Source organism: Protomyctophum bolini (genome assembly GCF_963924005.1).
Source record: "Protomyctophum bolini genome assembly, chromosome: 14".
Lineage (NCBI taxonomy): Eukaryota > Metazoa > Chordata > Actinopteri > Myctophiformes > Myctophidae > Protomyctophum > Protomyctophum bolini.
The window spans coordinates 40142778-40153960 of record NC_137875.1 but is presented as its reverse complement, the minus strand read 5'-3'; positions in this window follow the sequence as shown (position 1 = coordinate 40153960).

The following is an 11183-nucleotide window of genomic DNA, read 5'->3' as shown; positions in this document are numbered from 1 at the left end:
AACAAGCCACTCCCACAAACAAACATGCTACGCCCACAAACAAACAAGCCACACCCACAAACAATCAAGCCACACCCACAAACAACAAAGCCACTCCCACAAACAAACAAGTCACGCCCACAAACAATCAAGCCACACCCACAAACAATCAAGCCACACCCACAAACAAGCCACTCCCACAAACAAACATGCTACGCCCACAAACAAACAAGCCACACCCACAAACAATCAAGCCACACCCACAAACAATCAAGACACGCCCACAAACAATCAAGCTACGCCCACAAACAATCAAGCCACACCCACAAACAATCAAGTCACACCCACAAACAACAAAGCCACTCCCACAAACAAACAAGTCACACCCACAAACAATCAAGCCACACCCACAAACAATCAAGCCACACCCACAAACAAGCCACTCCCACAAACAAACATGCTACGCCCACAAACAAACAAGCCACACCCACAAACAATCAAGCCACACCCACAAACAAGCCACTCCCACAAACAAACATGCTACGCCCACAAACAAACAAGCCACACCCACAAACAATCAAGCCACACCCACAAACAACAAATCCACTCCCACAAACAAACAAGTCACGCCCACAAACAATCAAGCCACACCCACAAACAATCAAGCCACACCCACAAACAAGCCACTCCCACAAACAAACATGCTACGCCCACAAACAAAGAAGCCACACCCACAAACAACAAAGCCATTCCCACAAACAAGTCACACCCACAAACAATCAAGCCACACCCACAAACAATCAAGCCACACCCACAAACAAGCCACTCCCACAAACAAACATGCTACGCCCACAAACAAACAAGCCACACCCACAAACAATCAAGCCACACCCACAAACAACAAAGCCACTCCCACAAACAAACAAGTCACGCCCACAAACAATCAAGCCACACCCACAAACAAGCCACTCCCACAAACAAACATGCTACGCCCACAAACAAACAAGCCACACCCACAAACAATCAAGCCACACCCACAAACAACAAAGCCACTCCCACAAACAAACAAGTCACGCCCACAAACAATCAAGCCACACCCACAAACAATCAAGCCACACCCACAAACAAGCCACTCCCACAAACAAACATGCTACGCCCACAAACAAAGAAGCCACACCCACAAACAACAAAGCCATTCCCACAAACAAGTCACACCCACAAACAATCAAGCCACACCCACAAACAATCAAGCCACACCCACAAACAAGCCACTCCCACAAACAAACATGCTACGCCCACAAACAAACAAGCCACACCCACAAACAATCAAGCCACACCCACAAACAACAAAGCCACTCCCACAAACAAACAAGTCACGCCCACAAACAATCAAGCCACACCCACAAACAATCAAGCCACACCCACAAACAAGCCACTCCCACAAACAAACATGCTACGCCCACAAACAAACAAGCCACACCCACAAACAATCAAGCCACACCCACAAACAATCAAGACACGCCCACAAACAATCAAGCTACACCCACAAACAATCAAGCCACACCCACAAACAAAGCCACTCCCACAAACAAACAAGCCACACCCACAAACAATCAAGCCACACCCACAAACAACAAAGCCACTCCCACAAACAAGTCACACCCACAAACAATCAAGCCACACCCACAAACAATCAAGCCACACCCACAAACAATCAAGACACGCCCACAAACAAGCCACTCCCACAAACAAACATGCTACGCCCACAAACAAACAAGCCACACCCACAAACAATTAAGCCACACCCACAAACAACAAAGCCACTCCCACAAACAAACAAGTCACGCCCACAAACAAGCCACTCCCACAAACAAACATGCTACGCCCACAAACAAACAAGCCACACCCACAAACAATCAAGCCACACCCACAAACAATCAAGACACGCCCACAAACAATCAAGCTACACCCACAAACAATCAAGCCACACCCACAAACAATCAAGCCACACCCACAAACAAGCCACTCCCACAAACAAACATGCTACGCCCACAAACAAACAAGCCACACCCACAAACAATCAAGCTACACCCACAAACAATCAAGCCACACCCACAAACAACAAAGCCACTCCCACAAACAAACAAGTCACACCCACAAACAATCAAGCCACACCCACAAACAATCAAGCCACACCCACAAACAAGCCACTCCCACAAACAAACAAGACACGCCCACAAACAATCAAGCTACACCCACAAACAATCAAGCCACACCCACAAACAACAAAGCCACTCCCACAAACAAGTCACACCCACAAACAATCAAGCCACACCCACAAACAATCAAGCCACACCCACAAACAAGCCACTCCCACAAACAAACATGCTACGCCCACAATCAAGACACGCCCACAAACAAACAAACCACACCCACAAACAACAAAGCCACTCCCACAAACAAGTCACACCCACAAACAATCAAGCCACACCCACAAACAATCAAGCCACACCCACAAACAAGCCACTCCCACAAACAAACATGCTACGCCCACAAACAAACAAGCCACACCCACAAACAATCAAGCCACACCCACAAACAAGCCACTCCCACAAACAAACATGCTACGCCCACAAACAAACAAGCCACACCCACAAACAATCAAGCCACACCCACAAACAACAAAGCCACTCCCACAGACAAACAAGTCACGCCCACAAACAATCAAGCCACACCCACAAACAATCAAGCCACACCCACAAACAAGCCACTCCCACAAACAAACATGCTACGCCCACAAACAAACAAGCCACACCCACAAACAATCAAGCCACACCCACAAACAATCAAGACACGCCCACAAACAATCAAGCTACGCCCACAAACAATCAAGCCACACCCACAAACAATCAAGTCACACCCACAAACAACAAAGCCACTCCCACAAACAAACAAGTCACACCCACAAACAATCAAGCCACACCCACAAACAATCAAGCCACACCCACAAACAAGCCACTCCCACAAACAAACATGCTACGCCCACAAACAAACAAGCCACACCCACAAACAATCAAGCCACACCCACAAACAAGCCACTCCCACAAACAAACATGCTACGCCCACAAACAAACAAGCCACACCCACAAACAATCAAGCCACACCCACAAACAACAAAGCCACTCCCACAAACAAACAAGTCACGCCCACAAACAATCAAGCCACACCCACAAACAATCAAGCCACACCCACAAACAAGCCACTCCCACAAACAAACATGCTACGCCCACAAACAAAGAAGCCACACCCACAAACAACAAAGCCATTCCCACAAACAAGTCACACCCACAAACAATCAAGCCACACCCACAAACAATCAAGCCACACCCACAAACAAGCCACTCCCACAAACAAACATGCTACGCCCACAAACAAACAAGCCACACCCACAAACAATCAAGCCACACCCACAAACAACAAAGCCACTCCCACAAACAAACAAGTCACGCCCACAAACAATCAAGCCACACCCACAAACAATCAAGCCACACCCACAAACAAGCCACTCCCACAAACAAACATGCTACGCCCACAAACAAACAAGCCACACCCACAAACAATCAAGCCACACCCACAAACAATCAAGACACGCCCACAAACAATCAAGCTACACCCACAAACAATCAAGCCACACCCACAAACAAAGCCACTCCCACAAACAAACAAGCCACACCCACAAACAATCAAGACACGCCCACAAACAATCAAGCCACACCCACAAACAATCAAGCCACACCCACAAACAATCAAGACACGCCCACAAACAATCAAGCCACTCCCACAAACAAACATGCTACGCCCACAATCAAGACACGCCCACAAACAAACAAACCACACCCACAAACAACAAAGCCACTCCCACAAACAAGTCACACCCACAAACAATCAAGCCACACTCACAAACAATCAAGCCACACTCACAAACAAGCCACTCCCACAAACAAACATGCTACGCCCACAAACAAACAAGCCACACCCACAAACAATCAAGCCACACCCACAAACAAGCCACTCCCACAAACAAACATGCTACGCCCACAAACAAACAAGCCACACCCACAAACAATCAAGCCACACCCACAAACAACAAAGCCACTCCCACAAACAAACAAGTCACGCCCACAAACAATCAAGCCACACCCACAAACAATCAAGCCACACCCACAAACAAGCCACTCCCACAAACAAACATGCTACGCCCACAAACAAACAAGCCACACCCACAAACAACAAAGCCACTCCCACAAACAAACAAGTCACACCCACAAACAATCAAGCCACACTCACAAACAATCAAGCCACACCCACAAACAAGCCACTCCCACAAACAAACATGCTACGCCCACAAACAAACAAGCCACGCCCACAAACAATCAAGCCACACCCACAAACAATCAAGCCACACCCACAAACAACAAAGCCACTCCCACAAACAAACAAGTCACGCCCACAAACAATCAAGCCACACCCACAAACAATCAAGCCACACCCACAAACAAGCCACTCCCACAAACAAACATGCTACGCCCACAAACAAACAAGCCACACCCACAAACAACAAAGCCATTCCCACAAACAAGTCACACCCACAAACAATCAAGCCACACCCACAAACAATCAAGCCACACCCACAAACAAGCCACTCCCACAAACAAACATGCTACGCCCACAAACAAACAAGCCACGCCCACAAACAATCAAGCCACACCCACAAACAATCAAGCCACACCCACAAACAACAAAGACACTCCCACAAACAAACAAGTCACGCCCACAAACAATCAAGCCACACCCACAAACAATCAAGCCACACCCACAAACAAGCCACTCCCACAAACAATCAAGCCACACCCACAAACAACAAAGCCACTCCCACAAACAAACAAGTCACGCCCACAAACAATCAAGCCACACCCACAAACAATCAAGCCACACCCACAAACAAGCCACTCCCACAAACAATCAAGCCACACCCACAAACAACAAAGCCACTCCCACAAACAAACAAGTCACGCCCACAAACAATCAAGCCACACCCACAAAAAAGCCACTCCCACAAACAAACATGCTACGCCCACAATCAAGACACGCCCACAAGCAAACAAACCACACCCACAAACAATCAAGCCACACCCACAAACAAACCACACCCACAAACAAACAAACCACACCCACAAACAAGCCACACCCACAAACAATCAAGCCACACCCACAAACAATCAAGCCACACCCACAAACAAACCACACCCACAAACAAAAAAGTCACACCCACAAACAAGCCACACCCACAAACAATCAAGCATAGGACATAGGACTCTACAGCGTAGGACGTAGGTCTCTAAAGCTTAGGACGTAACCTAGGACGTAGGTCTCTAAAGCGTAGGACGTAACGTAGGACGTAGGTCTCTAAAACGTAGGACGTAGGTCTCTGAAGCATAGGACGTAGGTCTCTACAGCGTAGGACGTAACGTAGGACATAGGTCTCTAAAACGTAAGACGTAGGTCTCTACAGCATAGGACGTAACGTAGGACAGACGTAGGTCTCTAAAATGTAGGATGTAGCGTAGGACGTAGGTCTCTAAAGCGTAGGACGTAGGTCTCTACAGCGTAGGACGTAACGTAGGACGTAGGTCTCCAAAACGTAGGACGTAGGTCTCTACAGCGTAGGACGTAACGTAGGACGTAGGTCTCTAAAATGTAGGTCTCTACAGCGTGTGACGTAACGTAGGACGTAGGTCTCTAAAACGTAGGACGTAGCGTAGGACGTAGGTCTCTAAAGCGTAGGACGTAGGTCTCTAAAACGTAGGACGTAGGTCTCTACAGCGTGTGACGTAACGTAGGACGTAGGTCTCTAAAACGTAGGATGTAGCGTAGGACGTAGGTCTCTACAGCGTAGGACGTAGGTCTCCACAGCGTACGACGTAGGTCTCTACAGCGTAGGACGTAACGTAGGACATAGGTCTCTAAAACGTAGGACGTAGGTCTCTAAAGCGTAGGACGTAACGTAGGACGTAGGTCTCTAAAACGTAGGACGTAGGTCTCTACAGCGTAGGACGTAACGTAGGACATAGGTCTCTGCAGCGTAGGACGTAACGTAGGACGTGGGTCTCTAAAACGTAGGACGTAGGTCTCTACAGCGTAGGACGTAACGTAGGACATAGGTCTCTGCAGCTTAGGACGTAACGTAGGACATAGGTCTCTAAAACGTAGGACGTAGGTCTCTAAAGCGTAGGACGTAACGTAGGACGTAGGTCTCTACAGCGTAGGACGTAACATAGGACGTAGGTCTCTAAAGCGTAGGACGTATGTCTCTACAGCGTAGGACGTAACGTAGGACAGACGTAGGTCTCTAAAACATAGGACGTAGCGTGGGACGTAGGTCTCTACAGCGTAGGACGTAGGTCTCTACAGCGTGGGAGGTAACGCAGGACGTAGGTCTCTACAGCGTAGGACGTACGTATCTACAGCGTAGGACGTACGTCTCTACAGCGTAGGACGTAGATCTCTAAAACGTAGGACGTAGCGTAGGACGTAGGTCTCTAAAGCGTAGGACGTAACGTAGGACGGACGTAGGTCTCTGAAACATAGGACGTAGCGTGGGACGTAGGTCCCTACAGCGTAGGACGTAGGTCTCTACAGCGTGGGAGGTAACGCAGGACGTAGGTCTCTACAGCGTAGGACGTACGTATCTACAGCGTAGGACGTACGTCTCTACAGCGTAGGACGTAGATCTCTAAAACGTAGGACGTAGGTCTCTACAGCGTAGGACGTAACGTAGGACAGACGTAGGTCTCTAAAACATAGGACGTAGCGTAGGACGTAGGTCTCTACAGCGTAGGACGTAACGTAGGACGTAGGTCTCTAAAATGTAGGACGTAGCGTAGGACGTAGGTCTTTAAAGCGTAGGACGTAGGTCTCCAAAACGTAGGACGTAGGTCTCTACAGCGTAGGACGTAACGTAGTACGTAGGTCTCCAAAACGTAGGACGTAGGTCTCTACAGCGTAGGACGTAACGTAGGACGTACGTCTCTAAAATGTAGGTCTCTACAGCGTGTGGCGTAACGTAGGACGTAGGTCTCTAAAACGTAGGACGTAGCGTAGGACGTAGGTCTCTAAAGCGTAGGATGTAGGTCTCTACAGCGTAGGACGTAACGTAGGACAGACGTAGGTCTCTAAAACATAGGACGTAGCGTGGGACGTAGGTCCCTACAGCGTAGGACGTAGGTCTCTACAGCGTGGGAGGTAACGCAGGACGTAGGTCTCTACAGCGTAGGACGTAACGTAGGACATAGGTCTAGGTAGCCTTTAAAGTGCGATAGCTCCTCCCACAAAGGTCAGAAATAAAAGTTAGTCGCGTCCACGCGTAGCTATCGATAAATTCAGCATTTCAACCAAAAACACATTCTTAGCATCGGTAACCCTATAAACCTTTCGATCAGGTAAAACTAGGGTTATCTAGGGTTAGGGTTAGGGGCTACGGGGGTCGCACGACAATGGCGGACATATCAGATCGTAGGCCTCGGAAAGCTGGAAACGCCAACGTCAATTACTTGTCTGACGGACGTATCGTTCAAGAGCTATCGCGCGTTGAAAACTAACCCTAACCCTAGCCAATTAAGAGAACCGTAAGTCCGTGTGCTGGGAAACACATATCAGCGCGTTCGCCTCGCCGTTCTGAGTCGGAAAATGGTCTCGGTTTTTTACAGAAGATTTCTGGCGGCTAAGTGGCTAGTACACCCACTTCCCGACATCGTAGAGACACGAGACCACCACGGCTGTATTCAGCGGGAAAAAGTGAGTCTAGGGAGCCCGCTCCCGACGCTCAAAGACACTCGGAAGACCCAAAGGTCAAGCGTTGACATTTAAGGCTTTAATTTGCGGCCTCCCAGCTTTAAAATTCAATAAGATATTCAAAAAAATTGCTGTCTTCACAAACAAGACTGTTTCTAAATGTTTGAAGCGTCCCGAATCCGATGGAAGTGGTTTCGTAGCTCTCCGACACTGCTAACTCTCCGCCAAATCAAAAGAGACACGTTTTTTCAGCCCCTAGAGCTCAATTATTATTTATTTTTTTCAAACAACACATTTTCTGAATCACTTTTTCATGCCGGATTTAATGGAATTGGTCCCGTTTTCCACAACATTTCGGGGGGCTGGGGACAGGAAGTGGGCGTTTACACCCACTTCCTGACGTCGTAGAGAGATAAGACCACCACCGTTGGAATCGGGGGGAAAAAGTAAGTGGGAATACATGCCCCTTGATTGGAAAAAATCACAGGAAATATGTCCTTTTTGGATGCAAAGGTGACATTTTTACAAACTTTAGCGCCCTTTTTCACCACTTTCCCAAGGTCAGACAGTCTCGTCGTTGATATATTCGGATTCAGCGGGAAAAAGTGAGTCCAGAGAGGTATCTGTCGGATTAAAAAAAAAAAAGCACAACACTCCCTGTAGTTTGACGGTTAGCGCCACCTTTAGGCCCTTTCCAAAAGTCCTTTTGTTTCAAACAAGACATACTTTTGTTCAGAAGGTGAAGCTGAATCTGGGGAACCTGCTCCCGTCGCTCAAAGACACTCCTAAGGTCTAGGGTCAAGGTGTGACCTTGACAGGCTTCAAATGCGGCCTCCCAGCTTTACACCGGTGTGTGTGTGTGTGTGTGTGTGTGTGTGTGTGTGTGTGTGTGTGTGTGTGTGTGTGTGTGTGTGTGTGTGTGTGTGTGTGTGTGTGTGTGTGTGCGTGTGTGTGGGAGTGTGTGTGTGTGTGTGTGTGGGAGTGTGTGTGTGTGTGTGTGCATGCGTGCGTGCGTGCGTGAGTGTGCCATCATCAAATTCATAGAGTAGTGTGGTCACTGGTGTTTCTCAACCTTGTCAGGGCGTGACCCCATCCAAATTAATCACTTTTGAACTGGGGACCCTGACAAGAACATGGGATGCATTCCCTTTTGCTTGACTCCCGGTTCCACAGGAATAGGCCTATTTATATAGTGAAATAACCATCCATCATTTCCCATTTTTGTCTTGATCAGTGTTTGAACATGAAGTTTTATAGTAGGCTATTCTTCAATAGTATGCATTGCAATTATTTGAAAACCGTGTATTCATATTTGATGGTGTGCATGGTAAATAATTGGATGGCCAAAACACATTTATGTTTTATGTTTTACTTTTGGCTGTCTGCTAATCACAAGGTCATAAAATATCTCATATTGCTTTCTCTAGGCCCCCCCTCCCCCCTCTCTGTGTCTGTAACTGTAAAGAACCCAAACACGTTTTCTACTGAACTTTTCTATATTCTGGGTGAACAGACATTGTTATTATGACAATGTTACTTATTGTGAAACAAGTCGTTTTCCTTTGAGCCAAATGCTTTTATTTTGAAGGGAGTTTTGTGGGACATAGCTGTCGTGTATTGGTTACTGAAGTCACATGACCAGGAAGCAGGTGACGACAATACTCTATGGTGACGACAGGTAACAGAAATGTATAGGGAAACCATCCGGCAAGTCGACAGGAGCAGTCACTACAATAAAGCAACCAGAAAGACAATGTTGTGTATATGATTCAATTCAGTAAGGATATAAGAACACAACAATAGCTACCTGCGCACCGGAAAGAGGAAGTATTACATAATAACCAGACAAGAGAGAGAGGAGACGCGTGTTTTGCTGCTGCTAAAAAGTAAACCGCTTTTTGCCATTGAGACTTTCAATGATTGTTTTAGCACCCCCGAAGAGGCATAAGGTTGGTACACTTGGACTGTGTTTGCAACATACAATACAACACGTTTGTGGAGCTAAATGACCTTTGATAAAGTGCACTGTTCAGTTTTGGTATATGGAATGAAAAACGTATTTCTGCAGCAAAGGCTCACAGTGCTACAAGGATAGTGCACTATAAACCAACGTTTGGTTTGCTACTCTTTCTGTCAAGTGTGCTGTAAAGGAAAGGTTAGAAGTGCACATGCAAAGGAAGGATTGTTATCACTGCATTTCATACATTTTGGATAAAAAGGTCTTTATTTCATGTCATTATATTTACACTTAAAAAAGGTTAAAAGAAGGTATTTCATTACTCCATAGTTAAAACAGCTGCTAAAAAGGGAAAAACTAGTTCAATATAATAAGTGCTTGGTGATGTTGAAGTCATCAATTAATTGTAATATGTTACAGTGATTCTGATTGATGGTCAAAGCCATTTAAAAAGGAAATTGTACTGTTTTGAATTAGCATGGTGTATACTTTTGGAGCTTCTTGAGCTGTTAATATTTGGTACTGTCATTGCAAAAGTATGTGAAATTAACAGTATTTTTTTGTTTTTACTGTCCTGTCAGTTCTTACGGTGGTTTATGGACTTAATAAATTCACTACCATCAGTTCAAGTCTTGACCTTTGTAGCAAATAGACCCTTACACGTCCATTTGGTTCCATGTAATGTAGGTGATTTGTTCAAGGGGTATAAATTGGCAGACTGAACAGGCAATTTATTTTTCAAGGGTCAACCATCTGTTTTTTTTTACCGTGCATTTTTACTTTTGTGTTGAGGAAAGGTGTCGAGGACAGCCAGCATGCACGCAGACGTCGTCACATCCACAGGGGGAAAGGTGTGGAGGACAGCCAGCGTGCACGCAGACGTCGTCACATCCACAGGGGGAAAGGTGTGGGGGACAGCCAGCGTGCACGCAGACGTCGTCACATCCACAGGGGGAAAGGTGTGGAGGACAGCCAGCGTGCACGCAGACGTCGTCACATCCACAGGGGCAGAGGTCCACTTCTGTTTACTTCACTGCCAGCCAGGGCAATGCCAGCATGTATGAAGGAGGGTAGGTGTCTGCCATTTACATTCAGTACCACAGTACTACTACATACACAATGTTCAAGGAAAACATTAGTACTGTAGGTCTGAATAGCATGTGTGGCAGCATAATACAAGTACTTCCAGTACTTCTCTTACAATCAGATGGTGGCGTCCTTCAGGTTAGGGCTCAATTCATCCACTCTGTCTGTTCATCCATCCATCCTTCCATCCACACACTTTAGGCAATTTTAACATAGGATATATGGACAGAGGGTTGGTGGGCGGGCAGATCGTGGTCACAAACGTAACATCCGGACATAGGACGCACATCGTTGCTCCGATCTGTACCAA